We start from the raw sequence: 12,951 nt of genomic DNA on the forward strand, positions 1-12,951 counted from the left end.
TTTCGGGGTTGGTACTGCCTCTAGTGGTGTGGGGGTGGTAACACAGCTAATATAATTACATTACTAAATCAGAATACCGCAAAGTATTTTGTGTGTCGCGGGCGGGAGGTGGAGGGGGGTTGGAATAAGACGGGTTCGGTGAATGCGCATATGCAACTCGGGGGTTCGGTACCTCAAAAAAGGTTAAGAACCATTGATCTAGACTGTTGGAAAGGACGTTCCTGCCTCAGATTAAGGACTCGTGTGTCTGTCAAACATTTGAAAATGTCATTATTCTCCCAGAGTTTGGGAGCCCAGGATCTAGAGAAGGTATCTCCCAGCCTGTTGTGGTGTGGCTTGCAGAAGAGAAGCTCTCTGCAATTCTGTCAAGGTTGTTCCCAGTGTGGGTTTGATTCCAGAAGCAAATCATGTTTTAAAGTGCTCTTAGTTTGGTTAAGTAGCTCTAAGAAGCTTTAAACACGGCAGATCTAATGAGTTTTACCAAACTCCATCAACATGGGCTTGGCTGCAACTGGAAAAGAAACCGTTTGTCACAGCAGTGGTGCAGGGGGTGGAGAGCGCCACCATGTGGCCGCCCTGGTCCTCGATCTGGCTGTCAGGTTCAGACCCCTGCTGCATGTCTTCTCTCTCTCACAACCCACTTTCCTTCCAGTCCACTGTAAAATGAAGGTCATGAGACCCAAAAAAACCCTTTTCATCTCCTGCCCTGTGTGTTTTTTTTTACTAGTTTATTGAAGCAGTGGTGGAAGAGTAAGGGGAGACAGGAGAGTGGTTTGGTTTTTCTTTTTTTCTACTTTTGCTTGATGCTTATTGCCAAACTGTGTTCAGTACAATTATTTGGTTTAAAATGTGACCTGGTGAAAAAGGAAAACTCTACAGTCCAGTTACTTCAGCAGTTTTCTATTCATAGACTTGGATTTTTCAACTTTCTGTCGTTGTGTCTCTGCAGTGACGGAGAGTGTTATGATTGTAATGTTGCATCAGTGCAACCGTGTAGTTCTGCTGCACAACATTTCTGTCATCTAACAGTTAACATGGAGGCTCTTTTCTTTCTCACTGCAGCCTATTCACAGCTCAGATTTCACAAACTCACATATTCTTGGATTTTTCTGTGGAATGAAATTCTGTTTGCAGAAAATTAGATTTTTCTGAAAAGCACTTTTAATAGGAAGGACAATAAGTCAAGAATTTTGGCTGTTTGTGGTGATTTTTGTCCCTAAATTGCAGTTGGAGTCCACTTTATYTCTAATAAATAGTTGGTGCAACACATAGAGCAAAATCTGCTATCTACTTTTGTAACGCTTTCATTTGCATGATTATTACTTTTAATTTACATAAAACTGTCAAACACACAKACCCTGCAGGATACATTGGTTCGTTTTTATGTCCTCTGCTCACCAGTTCAGAGAACAAATTTCAAAAAGCAAACAGCAGAGCACAGAAGTATTGATTAGACTTTCTCGTTTTAAATKGTGTGAATCCAAATGCGTCCTTAAATTTAAAAGATGTCATTGTGTGGATTCATAAATCAGCAGAGGAGCCATTAGAAAACGGTGAGCTCTGCTCTGAGCTGTTAATAAATCAAGGCTGCTGGCAGAAAACTTCCACCACCAACATTAATTATAATTTATTTAATTTTCTAGGCCAGTTTGTTGCTTTAAATTAGATTTTTTTTATTTTTTAAGTGAGAACTGGAGTGTTGAACGAAAGCAGAGGATTTAATTCATATTGGGACTTAATTGATTATTTAAAAATTGTTTATGCTGGCTGCTTGTAATATTTTCTGAAACAAGGTCAATGAGATTTCATTTTGTTTTAATTTAATTTCTTAATCTCAGCAACTCTGTGACTTTTACCCCAGTTTATCCAATTCTTCCCTTGWAAAAGAGTTTTAGCATTTTTCTCTGGAGAACCGGTTTRATGGTAATAAGGCGAGACATCATTTATTTTTTGTTGTGCTRTAAAAAGACGTCCACTGTAGCTCATGTAGCAGGAGTTTCACGTACAAGCAGCCCATTGTTCCCTGTAGTGGAAGGACTAACGAGAGTTTAGCAGCTTACTGGTCTGGATCATTCTGTGGGTGTTCAAATGATGCCTGGGAGCAAATGCATCTGCAGACAGATTAAGAAAAGGCTTAGCAAGCGACRGAGCCTTCGACAACATGCAGAAGCTTCAGAAGCAGGAGGGAAAAGTGTGATTATTTTAAAGCGCTGACACTGATTCTGATGTTTACTGTCTGCTCTGTAACAGATGAGTAGTTTTAACTCGTTTTATCAAGGCTAATTTGAAACAGGTGTTCAATGATGATTTATTGTTTAATATAAAAATGTAAAGAAAGAATTARCTTCATGTATTTAAGATCATTGAAAGGATATTTATTTACGAAAATCCGTCCCGAGCTGGAWTAAATACCTGTCCTGGTTTTTCTGTTCATACTTGTGAACAGAAAAATTATCACAATATTTTCTGGTGATTATTATGACACTGTTTCCAGTTAAACATTTATTCTTGAGTATAGTACTGGGTTTCAATTTAWACTGAAATAATAAGTTAAAAGTTGTATAAATAATTATTGAGATATATTTCTAAAAGCCACATAAAACTCCAATATGCAGCTCCTATAAGAAATACTTTTTTAGATAAATTGTCACCATGTCCAACAGAAAAGCACTGCTCCCAGYAAAAACAACCAATCAGAGCCAGGAGGAGGGGCTTAGTGTTGTCAATCATCCTCATATACTCGCTGCAGAGGAACAACTTACTGTTAGAGKAAAACTGTTTATCTGCCATCATCAGTGGCTATGCTAACTTAACATTAGGATGAGCATCGGCCCATGGAGGGTGATTGACAGCGCYAAGACCCTCCTCCTGACTCTGACTGGTTGTTTCTGGTTAGCATTAGCAGAAGGCAGAGGAACTTGATTTCTTCACAGATTATCTGCCTCGTATGAAACTGTCATCAACCCCAGAGTCTTTTGTTGAAGCTCTTTTGCAGCCAGGCGACAACCTTAGATATGGAAATGCTTTTAGTAGAAACCTGAAACAATCAGAGTTTAGTGGTTGATGGGAGAAGAGAAGAWGAAACTAATGAGCAGGTTTACCTGAARATCCTCCACGGTGGAGGAGTCTGAACGATATCATGTAGAGTCTGCAGAATTCACTTCTTCAATAGTTTGGTGCATTGTTACATAATTAAGTCTTGGATAATTACTGCGTACTTCAGAAGCCAGACTATATAAGTGTGTCTGCTGAAAGCTAATGTGTGGCTGCTGCTGGCGTAAGAACAAACACCGTCAGAAAATAATATAACATCGTGTGATTTGGGGCTGAATGGTAATATTTCACTTTTTTTGAACTGAACTCATAATATTAAGGTTATCATTTACTGGGGCTCTGGGATCACATCACATTGTCAGGTTTAGCAGTAGAAGTTGCACTTTATGGTTTTGGTTTAACAACCTGAAGCTTCTTTTCAACATGTAGTTGTTAGTAAAGCACAAAACCAGGAAAAGCAGAATTTAGTATCATCATAATGAAAAGCAGCAGTAAAGAAAACCTCCAACATTACATGGAAAGCTCTATTGTGCTCTGAAAAGGCTTTTTTCTGCTGCTGCTTGAGGCGTCAAAATCGTGTTAAAATCAGAAGATTACAAAGTCATTCTCCAGATAAATGTGCTTGTGAAAGGTCTGTCGGCAATAAATGGCCTATAAAAGAGATTCTGAACGGGTCTGAAATGAATCCTGCACCACATCTCATTGAAAACCATTAAAGGAGCTTAAATTGTTCGTGGCAGAAATTACTTTTGCTCTAAAGAGCTTTAGCCTGTAGCAGTAAATAGGTGTAAAGAAAAAGTATAGAGCAGAAGCYAGTTGCTACACTAAACATTGGGAGGACTTGAGTTTTTATTAGACTTTATCCAAATGTCTCAACAATAAAACAATATCAGTAGATTTAGCAAAACCTTAAACATCTAAATTTGACATTATTTCTTGCAGGAGTTCAATGWATGTATAATTGTAAATCACATTGTAAATATAGTTTACAATGATTACATTTCCATTTAGTRTGTWTTAGGCASCGATAAAATGTTTAATTTCAGAGATGAACTACATATCTTCTGTCTTCTTGTAGTTTGCTGAAAATCCCATCCTGTACTGAACAGATCATTTACATGTATCGAGGAAATACTGTTAAAATTAAAGCTGATTGGAGTTCCAGATAAATCAGAAAATGTCCAGCTGGACATAAATGTTTGATTCATTTTTAASTTTTAATGACTTATTTAACCATATTTTTTGCAGGGTGGAATGATTATTTGACMAAGTAGAATTATGTCCACAACTTTGAGCTTATTTTTCACGCAACCTCTGGCTAACTGCACTGGCTGCCGTTATATGACAGCATGTTCGTCCTGTCTGTACGCCGGCAATAAAATGGCTAAGAAACATTTAATATATGGACTGATTTTCCATAATTTCGCTTATGTCTATAATGCACAGTGTTTTTTGTCACCAACTGTGTGTGTATCATGTTTTGTGTGAGGAGGAGCGATAAGAAACGGCAGAGAACAGACTCGAGGTGAGGCATGCAGTTCTCTTGCCTCACCGCTGGGGGCGCTCATGATCCCAGATATTGTGACTGCACAACTGCAGAGTAAGAGACAGTGAGCTAGCCATGGAGCTARCCACACAGTAAATAAGTAAAGTACAGCGATATATTTGTTTTCTCCTCTCTTCCGACGTCAACATGAAAGRCTATATTTCTACACTTAAACAGTTTTATAAAGTGGACTTTCAATTGAAGCAGGAGATAATAACTAAAGGTGAAATTACCAACACCGGAGCTGAAAGTTTTACTTCCAGACAGTTTGATGATTCCCAAACGGAGTAGAAAAGACATGCAGAGGATAAACTTGGCTTTGGATGAACGGATATTATTGTGCAGAATTAGCGGTGCATTGATTTAATTGATAAGTAAAAGTAAAACGGCAATAATAAGATGTTTTTTATTTAGTTTTTTAATGAAACTACAGTTTGTATGTTTAAATAATTCAGTAAAGTAGAAGCGGTAGCTAATCTACCACAGCAATTAAATTATTAATAAAACATCAAGCCTAAAACGTACTACAACAACAGACTAAATGTGTGAAAAATTCTTGAATGTTTTTTTGGTGTTAAATCCTAAAACATGACGCGGCATTGTTGTCAGTTGCTATGACAACGAGTCTGCGCGTAGCTTGGCTGACGTGCTTTCTCGCTCTTTCCCTTTGCTGTGGATCATAGCACCAAATTAATACCTACATTTCTAAGTTTCACTGAGTTAACGCGGCTATGGATGACATGTAAAAGATGAGTCTTTTTTGCCCCTCAGCGTTGTACGCATGCGCGAGATTTCCATACGTCCAATAACATGCATGACTGCATGTTGCATGTTATTGTACTCATGTCAGTGCCTCACCAGCAATGAACCTCACCGCACGTCACTGGTATTAACATATATTATTGAAACATATGAATCATTTTTGACGTGGCATGATTAAAAAATAAAATGTGACTAAAATTTAAAAAAGAAAATCCTTTTTTTTTTTTTTAGCTTTTGAGAGTTACCTATTTCTGCTTTCATAAACATTTCTAAGTTGAATGAAAATCAAAACCTATTTCTCTGTATGGAGTCATGATGCTTCCAGTTTAATGTCATGTCCTGCGCATGTGACTAGCGTGCGTCGTGTCTCCGTACCGAAGAGGAAAACGCCTGTGAAGGCAGGAGAACTAATCCTCCTCCGTATCTCAGTGAGTTAGGATGAAGGACAGTTCCTCACTTAACCAGCGTCCTTGGTGAATTACGCTGATTAGATCAAAAACTATGTGCAGCTGTGGCTTCCTCTGAACATAACTCTGAAAAAGATGCTCTTGGGGGAAAAAAGCGACTTTGATTTGAAACACTGATTATACGGATAGTCTGGGTTTGAAGCAGATGGGGCTTGTATTCAGAGGCTGCGGCATTTATTTGGAGCTGTACAAAATTTATTGACTTTGTTTTCATGACAGTTGCTGCACAGTGTCGCAGTTGGTAGAGCTGTTGCCTTGCAGCAAGAAGGTTCTGGGTTCGATTCCCAGCCCCGGTCTTTCTGCATGGAGTCTCCATGTTCTCCCTGTGCATGGTGGGTTTTCTCCGGGTCCTCCGGTTTCCTCCCACAGTCCAAAAACATGACTGTCAGGTTAATTGGCCTCTCCAAATTGTCCCTAGGTGTGAGTGTGTGTGTGCATGGTTGTGTGTCTCTGTGTTGCCCTGCGACAGACTGGCGACCTGTCCAGGTCCAGGTGACCCCGCCTCTCGCCCGGAACGTTAGCTGGAGAGGCACCAGCACCTCCTGACCCCACTGAGGGACAAGGGTGTAAGAAAATGGATGGATGGGTTTGAAAAGCTTAGACAAACACCCAGCGCTCTTCAACGCCATGTTGGCAATAATGACATCCTAGAGTTGTTTTGCAGGTACAGTGTGTGTTTTTATTGTCTTTAGACAGGATTGAAAAAATAGATACAGTAAATTTGTTAATCTAATAGTTGCATATTTCCTTCAGCAGGTTTACCAGCAGGCAATGATTGTGAAATGATTTATAAAGAATCCACTTCACCTCGTTTTATTCAGGATCAGATTGCAATCAAAATGTGATTGCATTAGTCATGAGGAGTGGAAGAGAAGCTATTACCAGGTTTGTTTGCATTTGTGAAATTGTTTCAGTTGTTTTTCTGTTGCAAAAAATTGTTTTTCTCTGACAAAATTAGTCCCCCAACTCTCCATATCCCCATCTTTTTCATATCATCTTGTATTAGCATCGGGGGAAATTACTTTCAACCAGTCTTTGTGAAGAATGAACACACAAAAGGAAAACAAATGCCACCCACTGAAAGTTTATTGCCTTTGATAATGCAAAGTGAGTGTGTCTGACGCCGGGTTTGTCCTCTGAGAAGAAACGCGTGGGAACCGTGAGACCACGTGATAGAAAGGAGGAGTGATGCCGTTTAAAATACTCAACTCCCAAAATGTTACCATCATCCATCCCTCTCTCACTTTTCTGCCTCAACTCTCACTACGACTTCAGCAAGGGGACAAGACTTGATGGGTTCAGCAGTGGTGGTCCTCACTAAAACGGCGCCCTGGGCGAGCCCCCCCACCCCCCCTCCCACCTATGTAACAAGTTACTTGTTGCTGTAACAAGTAACAGCAACAAGGCAATACAAAGCACTTTACGGGATTTAAAAGGAAATACAAATAAAATAACAAACAAAAGGAAAGAGCAAAAGAAGAAAAAGCTAATAGTAAATAAACTAGTTACTCTTATTTGGGTTTGGTAGATAAGTATAAGTAAGTATCCTCTGGTCTAATCCCTTTTCTGGTTTGGAAGAATATTGCAGTCTAAAAAGTATTTGCTAAGGTAGTTTTTCTGTGTTATAATCCTTGTTCTGGGTTGTAAAATAAGTGTAAGTATCTTCTGGACTTCTGGGCGCTGGATAAGTATAAGTATTCTCTGGACTGGGCTGCACAGTGGTGCAGTTGGTAGAGCTGTTGCCTTGCAGCACGAAGGTTCTGGGTTCGATTCCCGGCCCCGGTCTTTCTGCATGGAGTTTGCATGTTCTCCCTGTGCATGGTGGGTTTTCTCCAGGTACTCCGGTTTCCTCCCACAGTCCAAAAACATGACTGTCAGGTTAATTGGTCTGTCCAAATTGCCCCTAGGTGTGAGTGTGTGTGTGCATGGTTGTTTGTGTGTCTCTGTGTTGCCCTGCGACAGACTGGCGACCTGTCCAGGGTGACCCCGCCTCTTGCCCGGTACGCTAGCTGGAGAGGCACCAGCACCTCCTGACCCCACTGAGGGACAAGGGTGAAAGAAAACGGATGGATGGATTCTCTGGACTTTCTAAGTATGCTCTAAATTTGTAAAAGTAATCAGTACTCCACAGTTTCTAAGTAACAATAAAAACTAAATGTTCTGGAAGAATTTTTTCTGGATTCTAACTTCGCTCTAATTCCTTCTCTGGGTTGCAATAATACGAGTCTCACTACATCTACTTAGTACTCTACAGTTTCTAAAATATAAGCTAATAAACTAATAAACTAGAGTGTCTGGATTCCAAGTTTGTTCTAATTCATTTTCTGTGTTAAATAGGGAGTACTCCACAGTTTCTAACAAAATCAAATAAAAAAGAGGAAATGACACATTAGGGCAAATGGCAACATTCAGACAAAACAAAGGGCAAAAACAAAGACATGAGTGAAGGCGGTGACATCACAGGGCCATGAATCCACGTTGCTCAGCCTCCCAGCAGAAGCCAAACAAGATGTCATCATGTCTTTGGAGCGCTCGGCTCCCAAGGACATTTAAAATGGAAGAAATTATCTGACTTTTGTTTCCAGCAGAAAACAGGCGACCTCGTCTCCCATTACTCACTAGCAAACATTGGAAACTTACTTCACTGCAAACTTGTTCAAGGAAAACAAACGGATAAAATCTAAATATATATTTTTTTAAGTTCTTGGGTGCCCCGCCCCGTTCTAATGCCGCCCTGGGCAACTGTCCATACAGCAGATATCAATAACCAAATTTCAAAATAAAATCCGCATTTTGTTTGCATTGTGTGATATTTAATGTTGCTATTTTGAGAACACATGGTCCTTTAGTGAAATATTTAGAAAACATGGATGTTGTGCTCGTTCATTTCTTGTTGTCTGTTAAATTGGGGGTTAGTATCAAAACCAGAAATGATGTCAGATCAGGTGTTTCAGTTGCTCAATTACTAGATCATTCTGGGTTTTCTATTATCTAAAATCCAGTGGTTCACTTTTGTGGTTTGTTTGATCAAATCCATTAAATCAGCTTCCAAAGATAAATTTTTGCCTCTAGTTTCACTTAATTTGTGTTTTTAGTCGGATAGAGAAACGACATAAAAGGATAATAAAAAGGACGGATGTAAATCCAGTCAAACCCTGCTGCTGCTGCTGCTGCTGCTGCTGCTGCTGCTGCTGCGGCAATGACTTTGTGCTGCAGCAGTTTGTACATTTCCTAACTGACTTATGTGACACATGTATCATCTTTGACTCTTTCATGTAAATAAAACCAGTTCTCCATCTTTAGGGCAGGAAAACGCTCCAGTATTGTCTCCTCTGCTCCTCCTCTGAGTGTTCAGCTTCTAAAACCTTCAAAATGAAATCCACTGCTAAAGCACAGCTGTTTTTTTTAAAGTCATGTCACAACACTGATGAGAAAAGTCACTTCCTGCGGAGAAACGACCGGGGCTTCCTGTGGGGAAGGGATCATAGAGCAGCAGTAACAAAAAAAAATGGCGAGTCAGGATACAAAGATGACAATCAGGGGCGAAACACCAGGAGGTTTTCACAACTTGGTGAAGGTTTGGTTTGCCTTCAGCCAGCTGTGGCCGGCTCCTAGAGGACTGAGGCGGTTTGATTCAGCTGAATCTTTCCCCAGTTTCTCCTCTTTCTTTCCTTGCTGTTAACTCTTCATTCCTGGACAGTCACAGCTGATTCTGCTGCAGAGAACAAATTCACTGAGATCAGTGTGAGTCAGTAGCTGATTATAACTTCTGGTGGAGATTCTCATGCTGTCAGCGTTGGTGTAGCGACACTAGCAGGTTTGTGCGATTCACTTGTACTAATTATTGCCACTCCAAGCTCTTATGGCCTCAATTGAGTTGTGATTGGTTTAATGAAGAGAGTTTCAGGTTCTGGATTGTGACAGAGTGAGTGAGGATCATGTTCCTGAAACTGAGGGACCTTCACTTTTAATGAGCAAGTATAAAGTGAAGCGGATGGATGGATGGATGGATGGATGGATGGATGGATGGATGGATGGATGGATGGATGGATGGATGGATGGATGGATGGATGGATGGATGTATGTCTGCCTGCTTCCATTGGTTAGATAATGAAAGTAAATAAAATGTTTTCTCAACAGAAACTTAATTTAGCTCTATTTTTTTTTCTTCGCCTAGCAAGTTCTCAGTTTTATCTTTTAAAAGTTTATGTGACTAAATGTGAAAAATGTAAAAGTTTGGGAGACACACGCCTTACTTAACTCCATCCATCCATTCATCCATTTTCTTACACCCTTGTCCCTCAGTGGGGTCGGGAGGGTTGCTGGTGCATCTCCAGCTAGCGTGCCGGGCGAGAGGCGGGGTCACCCTGGACAGGTTGCCAGTCTGTCGCAGGGCAACACAGAGACACACAACCATGCACACACACACTCACACCTAGGGNGGATGGATGGATGGATGGATGGATGGATGGATGGATGGATGGATGGATGGATGGATGGATGGATGGATGGATGGATGGATGGATGGATGTATGTCTGCCTGCTTCCATTGGTTAGATAATGAAAGTAAATAAAATGTTTTCTCAACAGAAACTTAATTTAGCTCTATTTTTTTTTCTTCGCCTAGCAAGTTCTCAGTTTTATCTTTTAAAAGTTTATGTGACTAAATGTGAAAAATGTAAAAGTTTGGGAGACACACGCCTTACTTAACTCCATCCATCCATTCATCCATTTTCTTACACCCTTGTCCCTCAGTGGGGTCGGGAGGGTTGCTGGTGCATCTCCAGCTAGCGTGCCGGGCGAGAGGCGGGGTCACCCTGGACAGGTTGCCAGTCTGTCGCAGGGCAACACAGAGACACACAACCATGCACACACACACTCACACCTAGGGGCAATTTGGAGAGGCCAATTAACCTGACAGTCATGTTTTTGGACTGTGGGAGGAAACCGGAGTACCTGGAGAAAACCCACCATGCACAGGGAGAACATGCAAACTCCATGCAGAAAGACCCCCGGCCGGGAATCGAACCCAGAACCTTCTTGCTGCAAGGCAACAACAGCTCTACCAACTGCGACACTGTGCAGCCCCCTTACTTAACTCAAAATATGAAAGCTGGGAATTGTTTCATTTCTGCTTTCGTAGAGAAAAAGGTATTATATCAAGTTATAAACATATCCTTCTGAAATCAACTGCCCCATTTTTAGTGCAGCTTATGTTACGCTGAGGCCAAAAGTTAAAGGTTTATTTAATTTCCCGTCTCCAGTCAGCTCTACACAAAAAGCTTTGCTTAAGATAAATGAACCATTATAAGAAAAAAAAAAAGCAGCTCTGTATAAAAATCTGCTGTTTGCCGTTAGCAAAGCGCTGTAAGTATTATTAGCGCTGACTTCACAGCGGTGCCTCCCAGTGAGGCGGATTTAATCCTGCAGGCGGCGTTCAGACAACTGAAGACCTTTATTAACGGGTCCAGGATGTCATCCAGGGAGAGCTGAGATAATACTCTATTGCTCTACCTTTTCAACAGCCGGCCACTATCAGCCGTCAAAAAAAGGCTTACATTCAAGAGCTCTTCCCCACAGAGATATACAGGAATATAAAAGGACTTGCAGTGTAGCAGGAGACGGATGAAAAGGACTTTATGAGATTGAGTGATTAAACCGTAGAAAGCTGGTGGATGATAGACAAAGCAGACAGAATAGGATTTATTTTTAAAACTTTTGTTTCTGAAGGATTTGTCAGAACGGAAACTACCTGTGGAGATCACTGCCTTCCCAAAACTCCTTCCTTCTAGTTAAAGTAAAACAGATTAAGACTGAGGTGAGTTTTAATGTTTCAGCTGCTGAACCTCCTTGAGAAATTGTCTAGGAAAGTTTGAATCTTTGACGGGTTAGAGAAAATATTTTGTCCCTGAAATGATTTAAAGTATAATTATTCTCACCTCTGAAGGAAATAAGTTAATTCACAAAAGTGCAGATGGAGGGCAACTGAGTAGTTTGATGTCCAATGGATCGGGTTAAATCCAGATGTGAAGGCTTTACTTAGCAACCCACGCTGAGATCAGCTGGTTTTGCCTTTGTATGTGTTGTACAATGGCTGCTGGAAAAGGCAAGTGTTTTGTTGTTGACTTACAATCCAGAAACCACTTATTTTTTGTGCAGGAGGCTCCACTTCTGCTTTTCAAAAGTGTAAGATTGTATGATTTCACATCTGTTTGCAGTCATTTTTGACGTGTGAGTGTAAATGTTGAGTTGGGGGCGTGGCCAGCAGCAGCTTATTTGGATTTAAAGTGACAGAGGCCCTAAAACGGCTCATTTTGAAAGGAGACAAAGTAGGTAGAACTGAGCAGACTACAATCTCATCATTTGTGCAAAATAAGGTAATAGATAGACCTATCCTAACCTGTTCAAGGAAACACAGTAGACGCACCTTTAAGAAGCAAATTAAGTTTTCCTAATATTTGTTTACCAATCAATATCCTGTCTTTTTGAACAGCATTGACTTTTCTATAATATTTAAACGGATTTCAATAATTAAAGTGACAGAACTGCGAAGAATCAAAAATATACGGCGCTGAAAAATACTAAAAAGTGCTCCAGCTGTTTTAATCCATAAATAAAATCAATTTCACTTCATTTCTGATTTCTCTTTGGCATTAACCCTCCTATTATGTTGTGGGTCAAATTGACCCGTTTCAAAGTTTAAAAATATTTTAAAAATAGTTGCAAGTATTTTTATTGCATGAAACTTTTTCTATTTGTCTTAATAGGTGAACTCTACATATAAATTGAAAATTTATTCATTTTACACATTTGCAGCCCCCCCTGCGTCTACTTGTTACATTGATACTGTTTGGGTCAATTTGACCCGGCAGTCAAGTTAAAGTGCAAAAAAAGATTAAAAATGTCCAATTCTGTTTGTTTCCTTACAGCTATGAACCTTATTTCACCACACACAAACACAACACACCACACACACACAAACACAACACACCACACACACACACAACACAACACACCACACACACACACACACATACACACACACACACACACACACAAACACAACACAACACAACACACCACACACACACACACAAACACAACACAACACACACACACACA

The 12,951-nt window shown here is 40.3% G+C and overlaps 1 protein-coding gene and 1 long non-coding RNA gene across 2 annotated transcripts in view; both read left to right on the forward strand.

Moving 5' to 3' along the window:
* LOC103460628 (delta-type opioid receptor) overlaps positions 1-12,951 on the forward strand; it is an 86,835-nt gene that overhangs the window by 37,642 nt on the left and 36,242 nt on the right. The gene's annotated exons all lie outside the window — the stretch shown is intronic.
* Positions 3,470-12,951, forward strand: part of LOC103460627 (uncharacterized) — an 11,201-nt gene continuing 1,719 nt past the window's right edge. Inside the window, exons 1-2 of the long non-coding RNA XR_532959.2 lie at positions 3,470-3,482; positions 7,135-7,136. This is a non-coding gene — a long non-coding RNA (uncharacterized LOC103460627). The remainder of the gene's footprint in view (positions 3,483-7,134; positions 7,137-12,951) is intronic.

This window comes from Poecilia reticulata, unplaced genomic scaffold (assembly GCF_000633615.1).
Source record: "Poecilia reticulata strain Guanapo unplaced genomic scaffold, Guppy_female_1.0+MT scaffold_266, whole genome shotgun sequence".
NCBI lineage: Eukaryota > Metazoa > Chordata > Actinopteri > Cyprinodontiformes > Poeciliidae > Poecilia > Poecilia reticulata.